This window comes from Equus quagga, unplaced genomic scaffold (assembly GCF_021613505.1).
Source record: "Equus quagga isolate Etosha38 unplaced genomic scaffold, UCLA_HA_Equagga_1.0 73442_RagTag, whole genome shotgun sequence".
NCBI classification, from domain to species: domain Eukaryota; kingdom Metazoa; phylum Chordata; class Mammalia; order Perissodactyla; family Equidae; genus Equus; species Equus quagga.
In genome coordinates, this window is record NW_025802777.1 from 9,057,254 (window position 1) to 9,076,096 (window position 18,843).

Genomic DNA, 18,843 nt, shown 5'->3' on the forward strand with positions numbered 1-18,843 from the left:
TTCTGATCCAAAGAAAAATACTCACTTTACCAGTAATTCAAGGGGTACAGAACAGACACCTCTGGAAACTTACATGAGTAGGTGGCATGGTCAAGAAAGCAGACAAGCTTTGAAGGGCTGGGGTCCAAGCTCTGTCACTCCTAACTGCAGGATTTTAGGCAAATTAATCTCTAGAAGCCTCAACTGTCTTGTTTGTAAAATGCAACCACCATCCAGCTCCTAATGATTTAAGAAGGAATGAGTAACATATAGAAAGCACGCAATATTGCTGAGTGCAACAGGCAGGTGCTCAGGAAATGTCACTTTACCTTCCACAACTCACAGACTGGAAGTGACGAGGTCGGCTCCTTTCAGAGTAAACTGTCCACCATCCGCCAGGCATATTAGGATCCTCATCATAGATAAAATAACGATTTAAATCAGTTCTCTCTCAAATATTTTAAAGAGTCTCCCAATGACCTCATCAACTGTTAGCTCCTATTTACATCACTTCATTCGAATACAAAAAAATAAGTAAATTTATATGAAATTCTACTTAGGGACTTTCATACCTGTTTTCACTTTTGTCATCGTGGTCTAGTAAAGGCTTCAAGGTCTCGTAAAGCAAATTCCACCAGTGGAATGGATTGATAGCGCTTGGTACAGAGTACATACGTACTCACCCAGGACCTTCCTCAACCCTCCCTTACTTTAAAAACGTAGAGCACGGATCCGGTAGTGGTTTATTAGGGACACTTCAAAGCCAAAACGTGTGTTCCAGATACAACTGACATGAACTCCAGCCAATGTTAAATTACAGGTGGAGCTGAAGACAACAATGTATTTAATTGTATGATGTAACAGCCCCCAAAACATTTAAGGAGTCTGCCCTTAAATTTCTCTGACAGAACATTTCCATTATACCTACAACCCTGGCTATTCGAAACCTACGAAATGTATGAAACCAACTGAACTCAAGTGACATTCAAATTGTACTCTGATGATCTCTCATCCCTTTGAACCATGGGGTTGGGGGCAGGCGAAGCAGGGCCTGAAGCCCCCTCCAGCAGCCCTTCACCAAACGAAACAGCTCTTTCAGCAACCTCAAAGACTGGGGAGGGAGCGTTAGGAGGGATGGTCCCCCATCTAAGTAAACCATTCTTCAAATCAAAGCTTCTTCACCTAGGAGAGTTCATAAACCACCAGGTTTATCATTTCATCCACACACAGACATCCCCCAAGATATACTCACTTCTTAAGCTGCTTCTGTTAACATATAAGTCTGGCTCACAATGTTTTTGTTTTTTTTAAAAAAAAGTCTCAGAGAATGAAGACTGTTTGGTATGGGGCCAACTGTGAAACTACCACTGGTTTCACCTCTTCTGTGGATGATACTAGATCAGGTATATGGAGCAAACTCCAACAACCTTCTTGAGAGAAACGGAAATATGAAGTAACAGGGCCGCAGCGCCCATGATGCATTATGTCATGGAATCTCAACGGCTACACACGTGTGTTCACTCTCACTGGGAAGAATTCAAGAGACCGGGCACTACTCACTTGTGAAAGACTGGTGGTCAAAGATAAGTGAGTGAGAGAGAATGGAGAGAAATTAAACCTGCCACTTACTGACCTGAGTCCTCACACCTCGTGCCTCACATGTTGTGCACATTACTTTAATCCTCACAACAATCGTGGGGTAAGGACAATTACTATAATCATTTTACAGATGAGAAAACTGAGACCCCGGAGGGCGTGTGGCCTGCCCCAGGCTGCGGTTATCTGTGTTTACATCAGGATTTGCATGTGTCTGTCCAAAGACCGTCTGATCCTAATCACTAAGCAGCATCACCTTCAATGAAAAGGACATTTCTTTACTGATAGAAACAAACAGTATTAACTAATAAGAGATCAGTCAACATCATCCATGTTTAAAAATCTGTGCTTGCAGAGAAAATACCTGAGATGTATATATAACAAATGTTAACAAAATAGACTGCAAACAGCACAGGATAAAATCCAACTGAAGTATTCATGTACGATCATACCTGAATGGATATATGGATGGAGAAAATGAAGAGACTCAAAACAGAGAAGTCCCAGGGACGGGCTTCTTAGGTGTAAACACAGCGGTGAGGCCAGGGCTCGCCCAGGTGCTCAGCAGCAAGTGCAAGGCTTTCGCCCTGTGCCCGTCCTCAGTATTAATTAACCCTTCCACCTGAGAATAAAAAACTAAGTCTCCATGTCTCGTCTACACCTGACTTTGCTACCGTGGACTGGACGAAGCTATCCAAGCCAAGCTGCCTTCACCTGCTCACGCCCACATCTTTAACACGTCAGGTGAAAAGAATCGGCTATGCAGGCTCTACAGACCGAAGAGTTCTCACAGTGGAGTCCACAGACCCCTGTTCTTACTGAAGGAAGTGTCTGTGACTGCGTACCGTCTTGCCTGGCAGTGTGCAGAACTCGGCTAGTACCTCTGAACCTGTGCTACTCCGTCTTCCTCATCCCTGAGAACGGCGACTTTGTCCTCACTAGCGCTCAAGCCCCAAAGTACCAATCATCCTGGACTGCTTGCTCACTTTCCCTCTCAACCCACACAAAGTCAATCCATTAGCCTGTTGGCTCTACCTCAAAAATATATCCAGAATCAGACTACTTATTTCAACTGCTAGCCCCCTGGTCCCAATCACCATCCCATTTCATCCGGTTAACTAACTGCCCTAAGCCTCTTAACCCGTCTCCAAGCTTTGGCCCTTGGCCCACCAGAGGGCCTTAATTAACACAACAAACAGCCGTCCATTTACTCACAATGCACAATGTACCAAGCACGCCTCTGGGCCTTGACAGCAGCTGCTCCCGGCGCAGGGTACACTCTGCATCCAGATTTTCACAAGACTTGCTCTCCTCTCATTTATGTCTTTGCTCAAAAGTAATTTCCCTAACCATCTCAGCCCCTCCTGAATCCTGCTTCATTTTTTTCATAGCACTCAACACCTTAATAAAACTTGCTTATTGTCTCCTGGCTACCCAAAAGTAAACTCCACGAGGGCAGAGATTGCCTGTGTTGTTCACTGACGTGGTCTGTGTCTACAACACTGACTTGCACACTGCAAGTGCTCACATGTTCGTTAAATAAGTGAATCAAATATCAACGACCAAGTACCTGATCGAGTGCTAAATTCCCAATATCCTACACAATCATCAATACCAGCTTTAAGCAATAAGAGATGGCAGATTAAAAGGCCAAGAAGAGAGCATTTCCTCCCCCACTGAAGTGCTCAGCAATCTCCAACAGCTCTAACTGAGGGTGTGCGGAATGACAAGGAAATCAAACTAGGCAAGAATGCCCTTTGTGCAGATAAAAATCTCAATGGGCCATGACGTAGTAAGAATCCGTATCTGGAGTCACCATCTCATCCTACCTACACCACAGGGTGACCCACTTCCCTTCATTGTACCAACTCCGCTTCAGAATGTGGTCCAGATTTTACCCCTGCAGTTACCAACACCCACTTCACAGTGTGCGGTGACATGTGCAGACCCTCCCCGCGCAAGCACCTCTTGTATGAGTCCTGTCCATGCGGTCAAGCAGCACTTCCCTTCAGCTCACTCTACACAAGTCCAAGCTCTTGTTGATGTCAACTTACTAAAAACCTCTCCCTTCTCCCCTCTCCATTATACTTGATGAGTTAAATGTTCCAGCAAAATTCAAAAGGTTATTTTAATAACTACCATTTACCAACATTAGTTAGTGCTAATTAGTTAGGGCAACATGTTTACACTACACACCTAATGCAGCTCCTCTAAGCCTCACAAAAGCCCCAAGAGGTAAGCACGGCAATTATCCCCAACTTACAGATGAGGAAATTGAGGACATGCCAGAGGATCACTAAGACAATCCAGAAACAGCTGCTGTGAAGTGAAGATGAACAATGTGTCCTTTTACAACTCTCCCCAGGAAAATATACATAAAAAAGGAGAAATGAAGCCAGGTCAGGAAAAATCTAGCTAATCATTACAGAAGGAATGACGCAGACAGGAAATCACCCTTCACAGCCCCTAATGAAATGATGGACCTGGGCAATGATTACAATGGACGCTGGAAGCTTAGGTGAGAGGCTGACAGGGGCTTTAGAATGGATGGATGAGGCCGCGAACACCTGCAAGAACAAGAATTAATCTTATCGCTAAAAGGCAGACGTGTGTGCTTCCTGATGTGATGCTACACCCAGGAACACTTCTGCACTCTCGCAAAACAAAACAACCTGAAGCTGGTCAAATTTCTAAATACCAGTTTACAGAAAATACCCGGAATAGAAGAACCCATAAAACACCAGGAAATGATCAACCTAGTTCAGAAAGGGAGGAAGGGTGGGGAAGCTCTTACAGAGTAAAAACTTCAGAGGCCATCAAGTAAATGTAACCTATGGACCTTGTTTGGACTCCAATTCAAGCAAGCCAACTGTGGAGAAACATCTGAGACAATTCTAGAAAAGGGACCAAGGATATCAGAGGTTAAGGAACTGTAGTTCAGCGTCATAAATGCACTGCGGTGGTTTTTTTAAAAGCCCCTATCTTTTAGATACACGCTAAATATTTACAGGTGAAATTTTATATCCGCATTTGCTTTAAAGCACTCCAGCAATACCTGACTCAGAATCATCAATAGATGCTAAAACCAGGGGAAGACTGTTGTCACTCCATAAATCACTAACTACAAAAGGAAAACAGATACATGTACAATGGAGCAATCTTGTAGCTATCACCTAAACCCAGTGATTGCTTAACATCAACAGTTGGACACTGACATGCCTCCTGATATGATGCACTGACATCCCTATGGAATACTCCTGCCAGTAACATTGAACTTATCTCTGATCAAGAGAAAGGAACCAGACAAATCCAAACTGAGGGACTCTGCAGACCAACGGGCCACTGTCATTTATGACAAAGGCTCAAGAACTGTTCTAGATCAAGGAAACCAAGGAACAACTAAATGCATGATCCTTGACTGAATACTATATGAAAAACTAACGGACAGGGGCGGGCCCCACGGCGTAGTGTTTAAGTTCATGCACGCCGCTCCAGTGGCCTGGGCTTCTCCAGTTTGGATCCCGGCTGTGGACCTACACACCTCTCATCAAGCCATGCTGTGGCAGCATCCCACGTACAAAACAGAGGAACACTGACATGGACGTTAGCTCAGGGACAATCTTCCTCAAGCAAAAAGAGGAAGACTGGCAACAGATGCTAGCTCAGGGCCAATATTCCTCACCAAACAATAAATAAACAAACCTAAAGGATATTACTGGAGTAACAGTAAATTTGAACATGAATTGAACTTTTTATAATAGTACTGTATCAATGTCAAATTTGAGTGTAATGGTTATGTTGTGGTTAGGACGAAGGCCCTTATTCCTAAAAAACACAGGCCAAGATGCCTGCAACTCTCAAATGGTGCAGATACAAAAACAGCAAATGGGGCAAGTTCTAACAACTGGTGATCTAGGCGAGAAGCAGACAGGTGTTAATTGAACTTTCTTGTAACTCTTTTAAAGGCTTAAAATTTTAAGATAAAGAAAATATAAAATACTCCAGCAAAAGAAAAGGGGGAGGGGAGGACTGGAGATGAAGCAAGAATGGTAAATGCTGATTAACTGCTGAAACTGGGTGATGGGTACAATATGGAGATTCGTTCAACTATTTAACTTTCATGCGTGCCCGAGTTTGTCTTAATTCTCACTTCGATAAAATGAGAAAAACATGTACTTCAAGGCAGCAGCATCAAGACAGATTACTAGATAAAAAAGTCCTGTGGAAAAAAATTAAGCATGAAAACAACTGTTACACACTGTCATTTCTTCCAGTAAAGGCTTGACGAGAACCTGAAACAAAAGCCTGCTGAGTGGAACACAAGCTGACGTAACCACTCCCTGCCCTCCGCACCTGTCCCCCCACCCCCCAACTTCCACCCCCAGGTACCGGCCAGGCCCGCTCCCTGCGCCAGGTAAGGCTCTGCCGCACCCGAGCACTCGCACAAAAGGGAATGTGCACACCTTGTCCTCTATCCTCCTTTGTCTTTCCTCATAGCACTTGCGCGTTTGCCTCCCTTCCTAGAATGTAAGCCCGTGAAGGCTGGGACCTCGTCCTACAGTCTATACTCCCCAAACACACGGGGGTGCTGGCACCTAAGCGGCACTCAAGACAGATGCGAAGGATCTCCTCCAACCTGAAGGGCCTTCAACTCGACTTCTGCTATGGTGTACACTCTGTTACCGATGTGGCCATCAAAGGTGGAGCTCCTGGTTTGAGACTGCCTTCAGAATCCTGGCTTCGCCACTCACTAAGCTGTGTGACCCTGGGCACATTTCTGCTTCAGTTTTTTCATGTGTAAAATGCAGATCACACTATCTAACGCTTGAGATGGCCAAGTATTCAAGGGGGGGGAAACTTATCCATATATAAAACAATCCATACACACACGCCCCTGTTTAACGAGCCACCACGGATTGGGTATTATAAACCATAAGGTTTACAGAGGGAGCACATCCAACCGGGTCAACTCTGTGGTTCACCCTCATGTTTTCTGTTATCCTACTTGGTTCCAATTTCATGTTCCTAGAAAAACCATTCCTAGAACAACAGATGCCAAAAAGTTTCTCATTTTTCCGTGTGACTGAGGCCAGAAAATGTAAACCCAAGTCTCCCTGGTAGACCAGACCCTGATGCTCCCAGCAGGCCAAGTCACAAACAGAAGATCCTGAAATTACCATGATTCCTCAAGCAGATACTTCTGCTCGAAAAATTTAAAAACTTTCTAATTTTCCCCAAGGTTTGGAGAATACTGTAAGATTTTCAAGTAGTAAAACATAAGACCACAAACAGGATAACCCTGAGAGCATCTGGAAGGACTGTGAGAAACTGTGGCCCAAACGGAACCAAAGTGAACAGGAAACTGAGGCACGCTGTGTGGACTACGACTGCAACTCAACGTTTATCTCGTATTTCAAAGACAGAACAAGAAGGAGACCGGCATAAAAATCCAGAGAAATCGGATCAGAACTGCTTTCCTTGGATGTCAGAAGGTAGGAGATCTTGAAATTACAAATTCCAATTATTTCATTCTAATCAGACAAAACAGTTAACAAAGAAAATAGTATTACGAGGAATTCCTTCTCTTCACTTTAATCTTCTTAAACTGAGTTTGCAAAAACTCCTGGCCCTCAGTCCACACGTGACAATGGCATTCCTGAGAGCAACAGTGCTCCCAGAGTCTGCTGGACTTAAGATATCCCCGATGGAAACTTGGTGTCTAAGGGTTTCAAGACAGTATGCTTCACACAACAGCTTTCTCAGGTCCCTGCTGACAAACAGTAGTAACATACCAGCAAAAAGATGACAAAACCACCTACTATTGGGTCGCATATTTACCTAACAGGCCCGAGCAATTTTAAAATAGGAGACTTAAGTACGCCTTTCCTGAAACATATGCCTGGCAAAGATCCTACCCCCAAATGTAGCTTTTCTTTTTTCTTTTTTTTTTTTTTTTTGAGGAAGATTAGCCCTGAGCTAACTACTGCCAATCCTCCTCTTTTTGCTGAGGAAGACTGGCCCTGAGCTAACATCCATGCCCATCTTCCTCCACTTTATACGTGGGACACCTACCACAGCGTGGCTTGCCAAGCAGGGCCATGTCTGCACCCGGGATCCGAACAGGCAAACCCCAGGCTGCCGAAGCGGAACACGCGAACCTAACCGCTTAGCCACCAGGCTGGCCCCCTAAATTTAGCTTTTCATTCAGCAAGACAAACTCATCCGAAATCTGAATCAAAACCAGTTTTGAACGATGTTCTGTATTCATAATTTGCACACAGGACATCTGAACACAAACTCAAAACAGGGCAGATATCCAGGACTTGAACTGGTTCTCCACCCTTCTAACAGCAGCAAAGGCTGCACGTGGGCTCCCACACAAGGATCCTCCCAGCACTGGAAATCCAAGCGCAGCTCAGGTCTGAGCACCACAATGCGTGTTTTCTTGCTCTGGACTGCAACCACAACCACCTGGCTCTTAGAGCTGCATCTGGGTTTCTTCACCTGACAGAATGAAAGCATCTTCACAGCCAGGGTAGGTGTCAAGGAGAATGTTTTAAAAACCAAAGTCTAAACAAAGACAGACGGGGAATTCTTGATTCTGGGGCAGAAGAGGCAAATGCCAGTTCATGAGCACTGAGCACTCGAGGCTGAGGTTTTGTTAAGCCCATGCTTTCACTTGCAATTCCATTTTTAAGCTCTCATCCACACCAAGCTCTACTGAAGCATTCCCAAAGTGGGCAGCGATTCCCTTTAACTAGGGCACTGTAATCACAGTAAAAAGGATAGGGGGGCCAAGGGACAGAACAAATCAACTGTACCCTGGACTTGAAAGGTAGGGAAGAACAAACTGGACCTGAGATTTTTATCTGCAATCTGCTGTTATGTAGCTGGGGTGAGAGTGGGGAAGTGAAAACGACAGAAAGGGAAAGCAAGTCAGGTAATATACCTTGGCTTCCATTCCATGGAAACATGAAGGCCCGTCGAAAACAAAAATATTGCATCTTCCCCCTTGTTCAACACTATGACTAGAGGAGCACCTAAACGTTTTCATGCTAATACTATCTTCCAAGGATCACGGGTCATATAAGTTAACATAACCTTCAGAGACACATCCCGAGGAAAAAACGGTACTTTCTAGACAGAGCAGTCTTTGCCCAGAAGCAGTATTTCAAACCCCTAAGTTTAGGGGTTTGTTAGGACTCGTTGGTACGAGTGTAAACCAAATTGTACTAATGCATGCTTAAAATAAGCAATCGCCCAGACATCCAAAGAAAAAGCGAACTGAGTACCAGTTTGACAGTTTACACTGTCACACTTCAGTCCTGGTGCGCCTCTCCAAAGCCCGTAAGTCTACTTTAGCCTAAACGGGCAAACATAATCCAACAGTCCAAAACTGAAATTGATACTACTGTTAAGAACTGAACATGTTTGCCCTTCACTCTGTAACTATTAGTCCTATTGTAAACCAATGACCAATTAACAAGGTGGGGTTTTGTCAGCATGTGAGCAGCAATTTCTGAAACCTAAATACTAAAAGAGGTCTAAGGCAATTAAGGACGTATTTAAGGAACATCTAAAGCCAATTATCTAAATCAGAAATTACAGTACGGTAGCCATATCTGACCAACAGATACATTTCATTTAGGCCACGGTGCTTAAATATTTTTGAGTTAGTTGCCAACATCTTAAAAATCAGATTTCCTGTAAAATCTGGATTTCTGGCTAGGAATAGGATGGAAAAGGACAAGCTGGCTGATCCAGGCCCACACTCCCCATGGCCATAACAGACGGGAGTGTAAGCACCAGCACCACCAGCACCCACTCCCCTCCTCCAGCAGCTCTTCCATTTTGCCACAGGCCAACCCAACCCGGTTCAGTCTTGAATTAAACCACTCCAGGGGCCAGCTTCATGGTTTGCATACTCTGCTTCAGTGGCCCTGGGCTCACCAGTTTGGATCCTGGGTGCAGACCTACACACCACTCATCAAACCATGCTGTGGTGGCATCCCACACAGAGGAACTAGAATGACTTACAACTAGGTATATCCTACGTATTGAGTAGGTACATATTACCAACTATGTACTAAGCCTTTGGGGAGAAAAAAAAAGAGGGGGACTGGCAACAGATTTTAACTCCGGGCCAATCTTCCTCACACACAAAAAAAATAAAAAGTGGAAACAATAGCATTTAAAAAAAATAAAACACTTCAAATTATGACAAAGTAATCTAAAGCTGAGGATAACCATTCATACTTACCCAGTTTAGAAACACAATAGCTAAAAGAATTCAACACACAACCTGTCTATTCCTCAGGCAACTTTGTCAAATAGCTTTTAACTCATGAATACATTTACACTTCACATTGCCATCTCCCAAACAGAATGAAAATAATTTAGAAGTTACCAGCATTCCTATTCTTCTTGGTCACATTCTTGTTTCTTCATCTGTTATACACACACACATTTCTCAAGCCTGTTTCATTTGGTATCCAACACCCTATCCTATGCAATATTCCATTATGCAGCTTCAGAGTAAAATAAAATAATCAGGTACCAAAAAAGGTCACAAATTAAGTCTGAAATAAAGTTAGATTTAAAAGACTGACAGTTAATTTCACATAAAAAATGCATATTCTCTTGTAAAAGGTCTTATTTTGGACTTGGATTGCAGGTACTCCCGGCTTACAAGACAATTACTAAAATCAATTACGTGTGTTAATGCAAGATACACATTCCAGCAACATGTGCCATAATGTAAAATAACACTTTTAATTCCTTTATAAAAATAAAATCTGTACCAATAGGAATGGAACAAATCTCTTAAAATCACCAATTAAAAGGAAAAATGAGGACCACCATTCTATTTACTAGATGGGATGCTGCCAGATTCATGAAATCTTTGACTACAGCCAATTAGATCTTTAAATTTACTTGTTTGAATTTTTGTGTTCATTAACAGTAGTAAACTTATATATAATGAAATGCACCACATATCTTATATCATTATACAACAAAAAAAATATAAAACCAATCCCTTAAAAAAAAGGAAAAATGTAATTTTATAATACATTGCTGCATCAAAAAGGAAAAAGGAAAACACTGACTGAAAATACCATATAGAAGGAGAAATCGACTGGGCTATCATCTGCTCCACCTGTGGATTCTACTGAAAAGGGCGCCATCATTACAGCTTTAGCACTTTGGCAATTAGCAACCAAATATTTACTAAATCAATTAAAATACTAAGTTTTTCCCCTGCATCTGCCTTAAATCACCTTAACGCTCAGCAGTCTATCTAAAATAATTTTTTAGATTTTCCCTATTCTTCACTTTTCCCAACCTTCTCACCTGAAAAACACATTAAGTCTTACTAAGTACTAGTTATATAAAGTCTGATGGGCGAGATGAACACAAAGCCCAGATGCATGTTATTTTACTTGTTGATGAGGAGGCCCAGGGCACACAGTGCCTGGCAAAGGCCAGTAGCTGTTGAGTAAATGATATACATCTGTCTGACAAAAAGGTTGTTCGGAGCTGGCAGAGTTCACAGGATCCCTCATACACGCTACATCTCACAGATGCATCTCATAAGCTTGCCCTTGCTTAATTAGCATTCGAGCTATTATGTAGCATGGCTCATGTTCACTAATTCAAATATTTATTGAACAGGTGCTACATTCCAAGTCTGACTCGGTCTCAGATTCTGATAACCTACATATAAGAAATTTATCTTTTGGAGTCTCTTCATCCATAAAGTGGGAATAACGGAAAACTAGGCAGTGAAGTCTAATAACTCGCCTGAGATCACAAAGTCACTTTAATGACATACCAAATAGCTACCACCTCCAAAGTCATGTTACCACTTTATCTTCAAAGACTCTCCAACTTAGGGATCACTCCCATGTTACAGATGAGGATCCAAGAGGGTTAAGATGCTAGGAGGCAGGTGCCAGGAAGCAAAGCCAGGTTGATCCATCTCTAAAGCTCTTTCTAGTTCCCAGTGCCAGTTCTTTGTTTACTCCGACGTAACACAACCAGTATCTTCATTCGGGATCTTATGTTCTTCTATTCGTTTAGAAAACAAAAATCAGGGCACTTACTGAAGCAGAAGTCTTCGTATCCAAAACAATCATATCCAAAAGTAATAGGTTAAAAAACGAATTAAGGCTAAAGCAGGAAATCAAAAAATCATACATACATACCTTAAACATTTTATTTAACACAAACGTAAATTCCCCTGCCAATGTTAACATGGGGTCAAAGCGCTGGGAGAATAAGATCGACGACGATGAGTTCCTTGCTGCTTGAAGTTCCTTCCGGTTGATCTCAACCACATCTATAAATGCAGCATCTACAATTTCCATTTTCCATTTCATTAAAGTGGAAAGCTTTAAGAAATCCTCATAAAGCAGTCTACATACAGAATCCTCGTGGGCGATTGTTACTCTTCCTCTCAAACTTTCAGATGTTGCAGCCACATCTAGTTCTACAGCCATTATTTTACTGACTCACCTGTAAGTCTTTCCAAAGAATCCAACTTGGTTTTCGGGGAAAAAAATTAGTTTGCACTCACTTCATCAGTTTAGATGATATTTAAACTATTTTTATTATTATGAAAACAAGATTACCTGCCCTGAAATAGTCTTGGAAACCAACACAATTTCTGGTAAGGATACAACTCGCCCAGCACAAGCAAAGGGCACTGACTTGAAAGCAACTTACTAGCACAAGAGGTGAGCAGGCTATCTCACATGCAAGAACTGTTTTAAAGCGATGAGAGCAGTAATCCCAGTAAAGCAGCTAAGTGAGCATCAACCTATGCGCAAAGCAGAGCAGAGGACAGAAATCAAACAGACTTGGACCTCAAGAATTTGTAATCTAGCAAAGAAAATAAGAAACATCCACCAATTAACTGTAATATAAAGTAGAAAATGATCCATGTGATGAAACACACAACACTACCATGCAAGTCCGAAGGAACGATTATACTAGTCTGTAATTCCTAACAGCACAGGTCCCCAGTGTCTGTTTAACCTACCAAATGAGTTAAAATGAACTTGAAGCAGGTTTTCAGGGCGATGATGGGGTAATGTGGAAAGAGAGGGCATTCCAAGAAAAGCAGAGTGACACGGACACGAAAGAAAAGGGAATGGTATTTACAGGGTCTGCAGCAGCTCTGTTTACCTGGTACATGGAATGAAGAATGAAAAGGATGAGGTTTAAAAAAAAAAAGGGCTGGAGAACTACCAGAGGTGGCCTTGGATGCCAGACTCACTCTGAATGTCTTGAAGAAGAGAGGTGCCCTGTACTTTGGCAATGCCACCCAATCAACTCGAAGGGGAAAGTAACGAGGTCAGGAGAAAGGCATCACTATACAATGCTTTGTATCATTTCCTTGTGAAAAATGCATCTCAACTTAATTCTTTTAAAACATCTCAAGAACATATATTTTTGCACTCTAAGAAGCATATTTACAGGCATTAACTATCCTCCCCTCAGCAGTAGGTCAGAGAGACCAGCTAAGAAACTGCAGGAATCTAGTGAGAAATACGAGTGGTTCAATGAGGGGAGAGAAAGACCACATGGGACCAAGATGGCAGGGATACAAAGAGTTGAACTTGTTCAGCCCCAGGTGACAGAAGACAGAGAAGCCATAAACAGAAAGAAGTCAGACAAGTTTTGGGGTAGGCACTCATTAAGTCTGAGCCACACGAAAGAGTACAAAATGCCAGTTCTTAGCTTACTACCAAAAAAAGGCAAATTACCCAGATGAAAGTCAAAGGCGTAGTATATAAAGAGGAGGAAAAGGAAGGAATCAAAGCAGAAATGTCAGAAAATACCATGAGAAGCTGAGAGAAATGCTGAACCTAGGAAATTATGACTCTGGATACCCTAAGTCAGGGTCAGCAAATTTCTCCCGTAAAGGACCAGACAGCAAACATAAACAAATGAACAGGTTTTGTTCCAATACACCATACTTATGGACTCTGAAATTTGAATTTCATCTAATTTCCATGTCACGGAATATTCTTTAGATTTTTTCCCCAACTATTTAAAAATGCAAACTCCTTGCTTAGCTCACAGGCCATACAGATACAGGAGCAGCATGGCTCTGCCTGTGAGCCAGTGTGCCAACTCCTGCTCTAAGTCAGAGCAAGAAGGATAAGAGATCTGGATTAACCGTCCCTCTCCTAACTTTTGAGGGTAGTTTTTCCTTTATAAATTGAACACTTACCAGATATTCATTAAATTTGAATGGTTTCCTTAAATTTGACTAATTCCTTAAATTTGATTCCCCTAAGAGGTAACTACACGTGTTGATAATAATCCCTGTTGGTTAAGAATATTGTCTTCTACTAAAGAAGACCGGCCTGGGGCCAGCCTGGTGGCACAGGGCTTAAGCTCAAGTGCTCTGCTTCAGCAGCCCAGGGTTCACAGGTTCGGATCCTGGGCGCCGACATGGCACCGCTTGTCAAGCCACGCTGCACCAGCATCCCATGTAAAACAGAGGAAAACTGGCATAGAAGTTAGCTTAGGACCAATCTTCCTCACAAAAATAAAAAAAAAAAAAAAAGAGGTACTCCTTACCTTGAACAAAAAAAGTATACCTGTGCTACAAACACAGCAGAAGCTCTAGATGGGAAGTATTACTTTAGAATTTGTCTCTCATTGCCTCCAAACTCTTAGTTTTCTTTAAAGTGATTTTATAACCTAAAGGTGAGAAGATTCAATAGCAGTCTGCATCTAAATACCTAAATTTTAAAAACCTACTAAACATTAGTATTGAATGTGTGAGTCATGAAAGACAGGAAAAAAATGTAAGTGCCAAACGCTGACTTCCAACAAGCAGTCTTCAACAATACAAACCATGTGGCGTGGTGAGGAAGGACTCCTGACCCCCAAGCCACTCCTTGCGCCTTAGCTGTAGCTCAGGGGCAGGAACATGACTCCTCCTTCCATCACTGGCTGTGGCAATAAGCTGTAACCCAAGGAAACTTTAACACCAAATGAAAGTACAACACTGCCCACGAGGCTCCCGTCTTTCATTACTGGATAAGTACTTTAAGTTGTCTGGTTTCAAGCAGACAAAACACAAAGGGTAATTATTAAAAGATACAAGCTAAGATGTTCAGGAAGGGCCCAGGAGAAGAAAAAAAGACTAACTTAGCCACTTGACAGCTTAGAACAAAGATGCTTCCGTGTGAACTTCTGTCTGCCGCCACCTGAGAGCAGAAATACTGCTACTGCCTAGTTACCAAGTGTTGCCAAGCACACCAAGCTACACGACCTACGGTTGGCCAGTCCCATACTCGAGTTCGCTAGCACCCTATGCCTCCAAAAGGTATCTAAAATGCAAACATTTTGTAGATATTACTTTCAGAAGCACCTAACTCAGATACAACTCTAGAACAAATACAAAACTTTTACCAGGTTTTCCAACCAAGATGCTCTTCACTGTACAGTCAGAAAACCTACCACTTTCTGCGTTTTATGAAGTGGAATATCACTACACTTCTATTTCTCAACGTACAAAACCCAGGTCGTAAATTAAACTCGGATTACATCATAAAACTCTACCTACAAAGAGCTATTTCAATGAGTTATCTTAAAATTTAAACTATAATCTGCTTTTCGATGAATTTAAGAATGAGGGGTATTAAACATACAGTAACTCATGAAATCTGTTTTAACGAAAAAGAACTTAAGATTTCCAAAGTATTTTTCTATTCTTTTATTTCTCTAAGAAAATATATATATGCAGGAAGATATATAAATGCTATTTTATTGTACACATATGCATTCATTTAGCAATTAAGCTACTTACTGCTTAAACCACTAACCTTTAATTCTTCATGTAAAAATCTCAGAGTAGCAATGAGAAGATTTCAAGAAAAAATATTTTCCCAGGGCTTTCACAACTCCAAATATGCGAACTCTGGGCAAATGTAATAAAACGTGATAACTAAAGTGTTCCTCAACTAAGTAATAAAAGAATATATATGTTCTGCATAAATCTTTTTTTCACCTCAAAATTCCTCTTCCAGAACCCATCCCAAAATTTTCTACAGTTTACTGTTTTTCCCAGGCTTCTCCACACAGTATGCAGCTTTATCACTCATGCATTGGCAATTCAGTCTTTTAATAACTGAAATTAAATGCCAATCTTTAAAATCTAATTTCAAAGTACAATCAAAGGACCTCAGCCATTTTCTCAGACTCTCAAGAGAAGGGACCTCAGAAATCGGTGTCAGGCCTCACCCACGAAATGCATGACCTGTCCTCCATCTACCTGCACATTCCCACTGCACGAGGTCAGGGTGGAGGTCACCAGCTCACGAGCAGTGTTTCTTTTTCAGCTGTTGGAAAAGGTCACAGGCTGAGTTGACACTGCCCGGGGACCTGCAGCCTGTGGTCTTCCCTCTGTAGCTCTGTCCTTCCCCACTACTGCCTTGAATACTGTGTCTTCCAGAAGTGAATACAACTCTCTGATGCTATCGGATATAGGTATAGCAAGACTTTCAAACTCTTTTTATTCTGGAGACTCTTCTACAAATATGGTCTAACTCTGGCCTAAGCAACTATCTTTTCAAACAGCTTTAACCATCACCTTTGAAGGCCTGGTCTCACAACATGCATTATTTTACTGTGTCCATTTCAGAACTTGCCCACACTTTTGCCTACTTCTCATGCTAAATTAAAAATTGGGGGAAAATAGAAATTAGACAACTTTTTATGTACACACACGAAAATAAAATTCAAGCTAAAGGCACTTGCAAATAAATTTCCTCTCAGGAGGCCTGGTATCTACATTCGTGAATACACAAACTTGAAAGTGCAACAAAAGCAGAGACTCACTATAATTAGCTTCCAATTAGTAAACTGAGAAAAAGCACTGGAACTTCCAAGTGACCGATTAACACACAATTGTATAGCTCAATAAGGACTCATTTTATATCCTACACCCTGAAATCTTTCAATGGGGACTCCCACAGGTGACTCTGCTACAATGAATGCGTCTCCAAGAGACGCTTTGAGAGCCTCAACACAGTATCTGCATTTTAAATTTAAAAATTCTTGTCTGCAGGATTTTAAGGAGCCCAGCCAGGGGTCAAAGGAAGTAAAACAATGGGCGAGGGGGGAATAATACACTCCAAAGAGACTAGGAATGCTCTTCAGACTTACAGAGCACCAGAGAAAAGAAGAGACAGGAAAATGCCTCTGGGAATCCAAGCAAAGGCTGGAAAACTACAGCCTCTCTACTTCTGGGTCTGCGGTAAGAGTTGTTTAACATAGCATATTTCCTCAATTCCAAGACACACAAATTATTTGGGGGGTAGGGGGAAGCTGTCACATTAAAGGGGCACACTAAGACACATACAGTTCAGAAGGGAAAAATATGCAACTTAGAATTGAGGAGTTCCAAGAGGTTTCCTGCAGCAGCAGCAGCAACTGCTACTAGAACTGCATTTTCCCAGGGCTGCCAAAGGTGGACAAGCTCACAGAGGCCTTTTGCATTAAATAAATCTAGTGTTAACTTTTTCGTTTTTTCCCAATATTGACCCTATCTTAGAACCCCATTGTCCTAAATTGAAAGCAAGAAAAACTGTTCAAAATCAGAAAGTCTTTGTGTTGGCTACACCTTTACAACTACTCAAAAATAAGTTTTATGAACCAAAAAGAGCAGAAGTTTTTTTTCTTGTTTAATCTTACTTTACTTAGGTCAAAGAACTCTTCAACACATCTTCCCCATTGTTACAATGTCCTATCTGTAGTGATGGCACCTCCGCCTCCAGAGAAGGTTCACCTTGATTTATCCGCTAAGGTGTTTTTTCCCCCCACCCTGCTCTCCTGTGAGGATTTCAAGTAAACTACTGAATTATTATTTTAACCAAACTGTACTATGTGGTTTATGTGAACTAAAGTAAAAAAATACATGTTCCACATACAGGAGCAAACAAAAAAACAGGAGCAAAAAAAAAAAGAAAACCAAGTAACGTGGTAAAGGAAATATATTTAACTAATATACTTGCAGCCATGTTAACCAAGGTACTTGGCAGCTGTGCTAAAGACAAAGAAGAGTTCACAGTTTTCATTTCACAGGTTTATGGAACACACAAATATTATGCCTCTACTCTGACTCTTCAGGGATCACCTACTTTCTCCCTAAAACAAGGTAAGACAAAAGAAATTTCAATAAACGCATTTTCCCAGGTTCTCTGGTTATCTCCTAAAAAGTACAGATTGAAGGGACAGCCTAAACAATTTCCACGTAATTAAAAATGCTTCCTTTTTAATCAGTGCTTTCTGTCTTTGATTGTTCCTATTCTCTTTAAGCAGTGTATCTTACTACGGAGGGAGGCCCCAGAAAGGGGGAGTGCATACTCCAGAGATTACCAATACAATCTTTATCTTCTCCCAAATTCTGGAAGCACCAGCTTGGGGACACAATGGCATGCCTGACCAGCTTCTCTAGACCTGATCCAGAGACACTGGTGTCCCTTCCCACTTTATGGTGTGCAAAGAATGTAACATTTTCCTAAAGCTCCGTGAGGGTCAATTTTTCTATGGAAGCTGGACCATGACCCCAGGCTTCAATTCAACCAAACTTCCTAAGAGCCACTCCTCCAAATTGACCCAAAGCATGATTCAAACATAAAACGTGCTCAGGCCTCCAGCGCTGTTTAACAAGCTACGCTTCCAAAGTTCAGACACAGCACGGTTTTTATCTTTTTATTATACCTGGGATGGGGGAGGAAAAAAAAAGCATACACCACACTCTACGTTACCGACTTCATGGAAGGACGGGGATTTCGGCGACGGCTGGAGGAGTACCTGACCCAGAGCCGGGGACGAAGAGCTGCCTCCGGGCCGCGGGCCCCTGTCCTCGGCCACACCATCACCTGAAGGGAACGGGCTGCAGGATCGCTTATCATCCCTCCGAACCTGAAATCCCCGAGCGCGAGATCGAGCGAAAGCAGGGGGAGCCAAGTTTCTTCCGGGAGGCGCAAAAAAAAAAGGCCACAACTTGGATGAATGAGACGGGGCTAAGGGCACCCGGAGCAGGAGTTTCGCTGACGTCGGAAAGAGAGAAGTCAAAGCCGTCGGCAGGTGAGCGCGGGGAGGAGCGGCCGTGGTCCAGACAACTGCACACACACGCTTGGGAGGAGGCTGCACGGAGCGCGGACGGTTCCGGGGCGGCCGGAGGGCGGAGCGGGGCCGGGGTGGGCGGCGGCGGCGGGGCCGGCGACGAGGCAGCTTCGCGAC

The 18,843-nt window shown here is 42.5% G+C and overlaps 1 protein-coding gene across 2 annotated transcripts in view; it reads right to left on the reverse strand.

Moving 5' to 3' along the window:
- LOC124234259 (sodium/myo-inositol cotransporter) overlaps positions 1-18,843 on the reverse strand; it is a 35,169-nt gene that overhangs the window by 15,669 nt on the left and 657 nt on the right. The window contains exon 1 of one of the 2 annotated variants that reach the window (XM_046651511.1): positions 9,983-10,282. The exons of the other annotated variant lie outside the window; for it this stretch is intronic. The gene's annotated coding sequence lies outside the window, so the exon portion shown is untranslated. Of the gene's footprint in view, positions 1-9,982; positions 10,283-18,843 lie in introns of those variants that run through there. 2 annotated transcript variants of the gene reach the window in all.